Genomic DNA, 9,417 nt, shown 5'->3' with positions numbered 1-9,417 from the left:
GAGTGTGGTAATATCTGATTGAGGATGCGTGCATGCATGAGTGTTGTCACTGCGTTTGAGAGTACCTTTGCCAATGAGATGAATGGGTTGCTAGAGAGAGAGCACTAGAATACTGCAACTGTCAGGTCTGACAGTGGTAGTGTTACAGTGTGATTCAGAGGCATGGTCATGAGCCAGTAATGAGGTCATTCTCACAGCATCTGTTGCTGTCTCTGAATCACATTTTCTCACTGTTGACATGACCGACCGACCTACTTACTATAATCTTTTTCTGAATCCCAGTCACAGACTTTTCCTGAAATGGGAATTGATAAAACAATCCAAAAAGTATCGATGAATGCCTCCATTCAACGTAATATTGATAACTTTGCGTCTATGTTTGTGTGTGTGTGACATTAATTAAGCTGACTTTATTTAAAGTTGACATATGTTTTGTTGATGCACTTTGGTCAACAAAACAGATGGTCAACAATGTTGTGAGATTGCAACATTACAGGATTGGGGAATACACCATTTCCCTAGTATTATGTGATCTCAGAGTTAGAATATGTAAACAGGGGGTGCAGGGGGATTTGTCTCCTTAAAAAAGATTGCTTTATTGTTGCATGCTTGAAGGTTATTGCTTGGAGCATGTGCAGCTGAGTGATTACTTTTGCTGATATTTGGGCATTAGGACTATTTTAAGTATATATACACTATTTCACACACAACATACATATAAATGTGTGTGTTTTTTCATCTGTTGCAGGCCTATAGTGTTACATCACACACCTTTATACTTTCTTCTCCCTTCCTCTCTCTCTTTTTCTCTCCTGTCATGTTTCTGTCAAGAAGAGGTTTTGGCACTGTACTGCACAATGCTTTTTTTGATTAATTTTAGTCTAACCCCCATATATTACTTTATAGCTATTTTCCGATCATACTTGTTCCTTCTGTGTACTGGAAATCTTTAGGAATGGCCCTTAGAGAGGGTTTTGTCTGCTACAGTCCATTGTTACAGTCCCACTGTGATGGTGTACTTCTGTATACTGGTAAATACAAATTATCCTCTTCTGCCACCATCAGTGGGCCAGCATTCTGATATCTAATGTATGTGAGATCTTATCTAGTTTTAGGGAAAACAGTCTTTTTACTTACTTTCACATGCAGTCCTTTGTTAAAGAAGGCCAGCTAAAGAATGTGATTGTTAACTAACAAATTTACCTGGTACGTCACAACTAGGAATATATTTACTCAGCATGTGACTACCAAACTAAAACTATTTCCATAAAAAATGCTATCAGTCTGGGCCTTTTAGAATAATTTATCTTTTTGTTTCAAAGATACTTGCAGAAAGTGACATTTACACTATTATGTATCACATCCTCCTTAAAATGTAACTTTACATTTTCACATTAATGATTTTGATGAAGCCTACTTCTTTGTTTTCTATTTTATTGAACAATACTCTTATCTTAAGAAAACTAAATGCATTTGATTTTAAAATCTTATCAGTCACAGACAGGAGGAGGCCTGGAAGTTGAAAAATAAAAGTTAATTGAACACTGCAGGCAGTATTTATTAAAGCAAAGTGTGTTTCTTTTTTAAGCAAACTAGCTAAAACTGATTTTTTGACACAAAAATACTGTCCAGATGGCTGCAGATAGGTGTTTATTTTCCAACAAAAATGTTAAGTAGGATCACTGTTTAAAAAGGACATTCAAAACATTCTGATATTTCTTTTAGAATTAAAAGAATAAAATCTGTACAACTTAGAACATTTCAAATATGAAAGAAATGTATTTAGTGTCTTGCAATGGAAACAGTCTCCATTTAGGAAGTCTTACAGTTTCAAGGTTAATTAACTGATTTTTTTTTCAAGAGATTCACACTTCAAACTTCTGCCTTCTGTTTTTCAGATAAAGCCCATTATAGCATGAATGCCTCAGAATGTTTTTCATTAAGTCATTCCTTTTTGGTCTACAGGCAGGATGAAGTGTTTGTTCAAGCAAACCTCTTTATCAGTTCGAAACACACACAGGAATTCCGGTTTGGGATTGTCCATCCAAATCCTGATTTACACAGGAAGAAAAGCATAAAAGGCAGCCCCAATGAACTCTTGTGAGTCTGATTTCAGTTAACACCAGAACTATTGCCAGGGTGGGACAGAAGAAGAAAAAAGCTGAAGCAACCCAGAGGGACATAGAAAAACAGAAGGATGGAAGGTGGTTTTAAAAAAGAAAATATGGGAAAGATGTCCAGGTATAATAGCAAGAGAAGGAAAAGAAGAAAATCATTGCATCAAGACAGAACAACCCTATACCAGGTATGTCCAAACTAAACTGGGAAAAATATTTTCAAAAAAATATGGGCTAGTATCTTAAGTTACCATATCTAAGAAAATGATCATATTTAAAATGGTTGTCTTTTATTAATATTATTTTTAATGTAACTACTCAACTAAACTTGATCAGGGCAAAACATCATAAGTTGGATGGAGAAAAGTTGCTCTTTGCCATTGACACTGGATCTACCTATCTTTACACAATGGAGGGAGTGAAAAATGTATTCACTGTGTTGGACTTCAAAGCCAGAAACCTAAAAATGAGTTCTACCTGCAGCTGTTTTTTAAGGCTTATACTTCTGACCCATGCTTTTGATGTCTGTATGCTTCCATGCCCCTGCAGAAAAATGGATACCTATATAAAAGCATAATGGCCAGGAGAGCTCAGTCTACAAAATGATAAACAAAGTGTGATTATGCTGAGATTCTTCTTTAGTTTCTAGAAACAGTATTTGCTGAAATACAATTCATAGAAACATTTTAATGAAAACACAAACAAGTAGAATGTATTCTGTGTAAAAATATTATATTAATAATACCAAAAATGTGAATACAAAAAAAAAAAAAAAACCTGCAGAATGCTCTCACACCTTTCTTATTCTAACTTCAAGGTCTATGAGCATTGTTATATGCAAACAAATAAACTTTATTAATGCAAATTGCATAAACCGTGGCATTAGAATAATAGATGATGGGACTTGGGGGTAAAGCCCCTCATTGGGGGGGGGTGCAGGTGCTTACTATGAACATAACACACTGTTTTGTATTTAAGCATTTTATTTACACCTTAACTACTTTCAGTATAACATAGGTTTCTATACAGTGACTTTCACTGGGTTTTGCTGTCACTGAATTGTGCTTCAGGATCTTCTGCTTCAGAAAGCTAAACTAAAATGGTGACAATGGCACCATTTTATAGGTTGCTACTCTAATCCTTACGTATTATATGTGGAATACTGTCAATAGTGTGACATGAGGTGAAACAATTCAGCAAACAGACAGGCAAATAATTATAAAACCTATAAAAACTTTTTGTCTACAGGATGACAATGTTTTCAAAGAATGCCCAGCATCTGGTTTATAACTATTTCACTCCTCAACATACATTATATGAATACACATTACCCATACAAATGAGCATCCCATACTGTGATTTTCTTTGGTAACAGCCCGTATGCTAACAATCCCAGTTACATAGCTAGCCTGCTGAATGCATTTACTACTGTGTATTTACTAAAATGCAACATAATACAGAATGTTGTGTGGTAGATATGTTTTACTGCACTCTATAACATTTTGGGTTATTTTATCCTACCCCTTCTGCTGTAATGATACAGCTATGCTGTCTCACTTTGGTTAACAGCATTAATATTTTCTTTCAATAGCTTCTTATTAGTATTAATCTATAAAGAAATAGTTTTTTTGCACTGTAATTACCATTCCTTGCTTGCATCTTCATTCCAGATTCCTTTCCCCATTAAAGTTTTGCCACAAGACTCATGCTTTTAAGTTATAACTTACAGGGTTACACTTGAGGAAGAGTATATTGTAAATACGGGTAAATACTTGGGAAAGCAGATTTTACCCAGGCTTCTAAGACAAAATCATGGTACAGACACTAATGCAGGACACTGCTAATGCTTCAGTAACAAATGGGAAACTGTTTAATGACTGTGGGATATGTTGGTGGAATGACGGTATTATACTCATCTGCAGTATAGCTATTCAACATTTAGACATTTGCCTGCTACATCTGTCCTATTTTTACTGATTATTTACTTATTTATTTATTTCACTCTTCTGACTGGGAAAGCAGTAGAGGACACACCCTATCTAGAGACAGGACACAAGGTAAAGAGCTCCACTGTGCCTACATTGAAAAATTTAGCAACAGTGCAAACAACTGCTATATTTAAAACAAAATTTACGTGAAAGAGGAGATGCAGGTTTCATTACAATTAAAATTAAAATAAAATTATGTGCATGGCTTAATTTCACAGCAGTGGCCTTGGGATATGGAGTAGTTATATTAGAAAAGTATTAAGTAATATTGCAAACTGGAGGCATCTAGAACTGAGTGAGCTGGCTGCAAAAGACAGGAGAAAATCAAAAATACTGAAAACTAAGAATGGATGAGAGCTGTTTGGGGGAACACTGAAGTAAGAATGAGAGCTGTTTGGGGGGACACTGAAGTAAGTGGCTGTAATACAGATTATGAGTTGAGCATCTGACAGTGGTTACTGAAGCGCTGATATGTTAAGGTAAAATTCTGATGCATGGTGGTGTTCCTCAAAGGGTGTAACTGTGGGAAATGATTCTGACTTAAAGACAAGGTGTACAATGTATGTGCATATATACTTCTGGAATACCAGTTTGAGTTTCAGGAAGGCCTTTTGAGCACCATCACATATTTTAAGACTGATAAATAAACTGAGCAGTCTGTAAATAGAGAGTATAATGGTTTGGTAAGTACTAAATGTGCCAAGTGACAAGACCCAAGAATGGGACTGAATTGAATGGGCGTTTTCATTTACTTGACATTTGTTAACCGGGTTAGTCTAACTGGGTAGATACCCTTTTTCAACAGAAACCCAAGGAGAAAAGCTCCAGTAGAATTCTTAAACTATAGTAAGCATCAGACGTATTTACATGGGAGGAATGTGGTCTTGTCTTATACATTGCTAAGAAGCAGAAGTTTTGAGGAGGAAAATGTAGAAGTGTGGGGGGGTAGGGTAATCAAGAGTTACATACTGCTGACCTCTGTAATATCTGATATATTTGCTGGACATGGCAAGAGGGACTAAAAACCACTGTTTGTTGACAATACAAAGTCCTGCAAACATATGGTCAATCTGGAAAGTATGAATTGCATGAAGGACTAATGAGACCTGAGGAATAAACTAGGGTGATGAAAGTAGGGAACAATACCAAGAAGTATAAAAGCTGTAAATAATCCAGGAAAAGATAGGGCTACATACATTCTTGCTGGGAAGGTATCTTAATACACATGGCATGAGATCCAGCTGACCATTACAACAGATGACCTCAAAGCAATGTGTCAGCACATCAGTACGGAAATTCAGTAAGGTAGCATGCCAGGATGGAAGGGAGTGGTACTTCTGGTGTTAAAACACAGACTATGGTACAACAATATGCTTGTCAGTAACGATATCTCACCATGAACATCATTTCTAGTCACTGACATCCACCTCAGGGAGAATACTGAATATTGCAGACTGCATACAGAAGGAAAAGGAATGTAAATGCAAAACTCTGAGAGGTTTGTGAGAAATGATCTACCACAGGCTAGTGTGAAAATAATGACATGATATAAACTTGGAAATTAAATGGTAGGGCAGACAAATGTTCCCACATCAAAAGAACTGCAAAGTCAGGGATTCCATTATGAGATAGAAGAAAGAGAAACACAAAGGATGAACTGATGTTTGCCTTCACTGAAAGAGCCATGGAACTTTAGAACTGGCTACCAGTGGAAGGCTCTGTGCTACATTTATGTATTATCTACTGTGTTACGAAGTACTATAACATGTATGTGTGGCATATAACCGCAAATCATATAGTGTGTGTGTGTGTGTGTGTGTGTGTGTGTGTGTGTGTGTGTGTGTGTGCGCGTGCGTGTGTGTCCTTTCAAGAAAAGAACTGCATTCAGGGCAAAAATTTACATAATCAAATTGAGTAAATTTACATCATCTTTAAAATAGAGATATTTTCCAAGAGATACTAGAGATCATGTTACTATATAAATATGCAGTGCATGAGTTTCTGGGCCATACCTCTCAACTGTCCCTGATTTTGAGTCAAATTTTAGCTCTGTCTCTCTTAAAACTAGTGACTTCTGGAGAAAAGGTAGTGAATTATTTCACTTAATAAATAATGACAATAATTAAAGATATTGACTTCTTTTACTTCAGAATATGTAAATTAATGCACATTCTCTTATTCTATCAGTGTCTCAGGTTAATAGTACTAATATTTTTAAAGTGTCCCTGATTATATCTGGATTTGCCCCTGATTGGTTGGGGCTTGTTTGCTGGATAAGACAGAGGTACAGGAGACATAATGAAATAATACCAGTGAAAGGCTCTATGGTCCATTTATGCATCATCTGCTGTGTTACAATGTACAGTATATTAAATGCAACTGTGGTGTATAACTGGAACTCATATGCCATTTTTGTCAGGGGGGGGGGTGTCCTTTCAAGAAAAAAAAACTGCATTCAGGGCAAAAAAAGCCACACACACACACACACAGAAGAAATACAGCAAATTTACTTAAAATTTAAAGAACTTCTCCAAGAGATACCAGGTATCATACTGCTATACCAATATGTAATGTAGGATTTGCTAGGACTGTTTACTGGATATGCCAGTGGTATAGGAGACATAATGAAATAAGCACTGTGTCAATGGCAGAAATTGGAGTAAGGCATGGTTCAGTATATTTCCATTATCTAGTTTCTGTTAGCTACTGCTTTAAACGTTTTATAGCTTTTTGACTCTACTGTTGGTCCTTAAACCCCATGTTCCCTCATTAAAGGAATCTTACCCCAATATAATAACCCACATAAAAAATCAACAAATAAATGCACAAGTGGACCATGTCTCAAGGCATGGGGTGACTACATCAGACACTGGGGTGATAGCAATTATCTTAAGAAGTGCAGGGTGTATGGGTTATTACCTAGATAAATGTTTGTATTTTGTTTTTAGAAAATGAGCACCGAAATAGAATAATAGGCAAAATCATGGGTGTGGCACAGTTTAGGAACAAATGCAGTGGTAAAGTTACTGCAATGCAGACATATGGGTGTGGTATTGTATTTAACATTAAGTAATTTAGTGCTGTTTCTACAACACCTCAGTCAGACTCACTGGACAATTACTCAGTTATTGGAAGCAAATAGTAGTAATGTACAGATGTATATTACTAACTGCAGACCGACTTCATTCACTTAGGCAGTCTTTTATGTTGTATATAAAATGCACCGACAGCTTCACAATTAATGCTGTGACACAACTGAATTCTGACAAGCTGCAAAAGAGAATTATGTATGCAAGCTATTTTATTAAACTGCTAACTCATTTTGTAGAACTTTTGTCAGCCTGCTAACTTTATGCTTGTCAGTCTGCTAATTTAATCCTACTGATAGAAGGTTACCATTACATATAACCTTTTATCAGAAGTCTAGGTCTTCTATACTTCTTTATGTGACTGTGAAATTAACTGCTTTGGCTGGACAGTTAGCCCATTGCAGGTATCCTACCTCTATAATACAGCACAATTCTGAAGGATGACATGTGGAATCTAGTTTGGGTTCTGTTGGGTGTTATTGCTAATCTATGTTTATATAACAATATTTATTTCATTTGCATGTGATACCTTAGAATGCAGATTGTTAAATGGAAAGGGAAAATGAAAGCAGAACGTTTTGTGCATGTCATAGCTAGATAGCTAGACAGATATGACTAGATATAAAAATCTCACTGGGCAGAAGCATGGGTGCTTATTAAATAAACTTCTGCACATTGTTGACACTCACTTTAACTGACCAAACAACTGATCATCATTTCACTGACAGTGATTGGTTAAGTTAAAAAAAAAAAAAACCCTAACAATGACACAATTTGTCTGAATAGTGGTACTGTTAAGGAAAGGGTTTTTCATAAGGTAAAGTACAGATCTGGGAGTTAGGTGCATGGACAGGGTTAGGATTAACACATATGAGTAAGGATGGGAGGTGGGCAGAGGACACAGACACACACAAAACATTTCCTGGGGTATGAATTGATTAAAAGGGTTATGTAGTGCCCACTTTAATTACAAAGTTAACAAATAAATAAATTAAAGTAGAGTGATTAGAAGTTTTTCATTAATTGGTACATTTCTTTATTTATATGAGTACTTGAGTAATTTTCTTTTCTCATATGCAATCAGTAGTACTTGTACAGGTGGGCACGGATATCTGCCTGGCTGAATTTGATACAAAAGTTTTTGTACTCTTTTTATGCAAATTAGTTTCTTGTATGATATGCACTAATACATTAACTTATTCGGATTACTATTTCCTGCTTAATCCAGTTCAGGACAATGAGGGAGAGGATCCATATTCTGGCACTCAGTGTACACAAGGTCAAGAAACTCGTCCCAGCCAGGACATCAGCCCATCTCAGGTTCCATATCTGCACTCACTCATCCACACAATACTAATTTCATGAACTTTAATCGTACTTTGACTTAGGAATGGAGTCCATTCCTGTCATGGTATTAGAAACCCAAAAGGCTTGGAGAAATTAAAAAAGAGTGAAACCGCACATGAAATTCTGAAATGTTTCTTAACTTGAAACTATGTAATAATCAGCATTAAGCTTTCAAGGTTGCAATGTGTTGCTTCTCTAAGCAATGGCATTTCACTTTATGTTTCATAATAGTTAATCTCAAGACTTCCTCACTTCAGGAACAAACTATCAATTGTCTTCTTCACCTGTTTTAGGTTATACATCAGAAAATAATTTCTCACTAGAAAATGTAGTAGTTAAAGAGTGACCAAAATTATTAATATTTTAATGAGTCAAATGATTTGCAAAAAAAAGGAACTGGTGATCACAAAAGGTAAGCCCACTGCAGGTCTACCAATTGTTTTTTATGCTCCTTTTTCAGTAGAGTTATGTTTTAGTATTTACTCCAAATACAGATGAAGAATGGAATTTCTGGTGACTTACAACTTATTTTCATAGAAAAAAATCAACACATATCAAGATCAAAGTTATTATATGAGTATGTTATCAGCTTATCAGAACCATGAGTTTAAGAAATGCCCCATCAGTTTGTTAATAAAGTTGTTCTATTTAATTCAAAAGTAAAATAAACAAACAGAAACAAATAAATACATGAGTAAAATCTATTCTCTCACACATGAAAAAGATCATCTTCCACATTTGTTAAATGTCATAGTGCAACACTAAGGTTGCTTCCTAAGCTACGATCTTTGTTTATGTTTGTATGTATTCTGGACTAAAACATGCTGACATATTGCAGAGGACATTTCAAGGATGTGGATAGCAACACATTCATAT

General features: G+C 35.7%; 1 protein-coding gene across 5 annotated transcripts in view; it reads left to right on the top strand.

Annotated features, from left to right (window-relative positions):
• The first annotated feature begins 2,115 nt into the window (after positions 1-2,115).
• EGFL7 (EGF like domain multiple 7) overlaps positions 2,116-9,417 on the top strand; it is a 126,930-nt gene continuing 119,628 nt past the window's right edge. For 4 of the 5 annotated variants that reach the window (XM_044058510.1, XM_044058517.1, XM_044058509.1 and 1 more), the window contains exon 1: positions 2,116-2,305. The gene's annotated coding sequence lies outside the window, so the exon portion shown is untranslated. Of the gene's footprint in view, positions 2,306-5,512; positions 5,604-9,417 lie in introns of those variants that run through there. The other variant, XM_044058514.1, reaches the window with a different exon arrangement.

The sequence above is a fragment of the Protopterus annectens genome, chromosome 16.part0, assembly GCF_019279795.1.
Source record: "Protopterus annectens isolate FY-2018-M chromosome 16.part0, PAN1.0, whole genome shotgun sequence".
In the NCBI taxonomy this organism is placed as follows: Eukaryota; Metazoa; Chordata; order Ceratodontiformes; family Protopteridae; genus Protopterus; species Protopterus annectens.
This window is presented reverse-complemented; position numbering and strand designations above follow the sequence as displayed.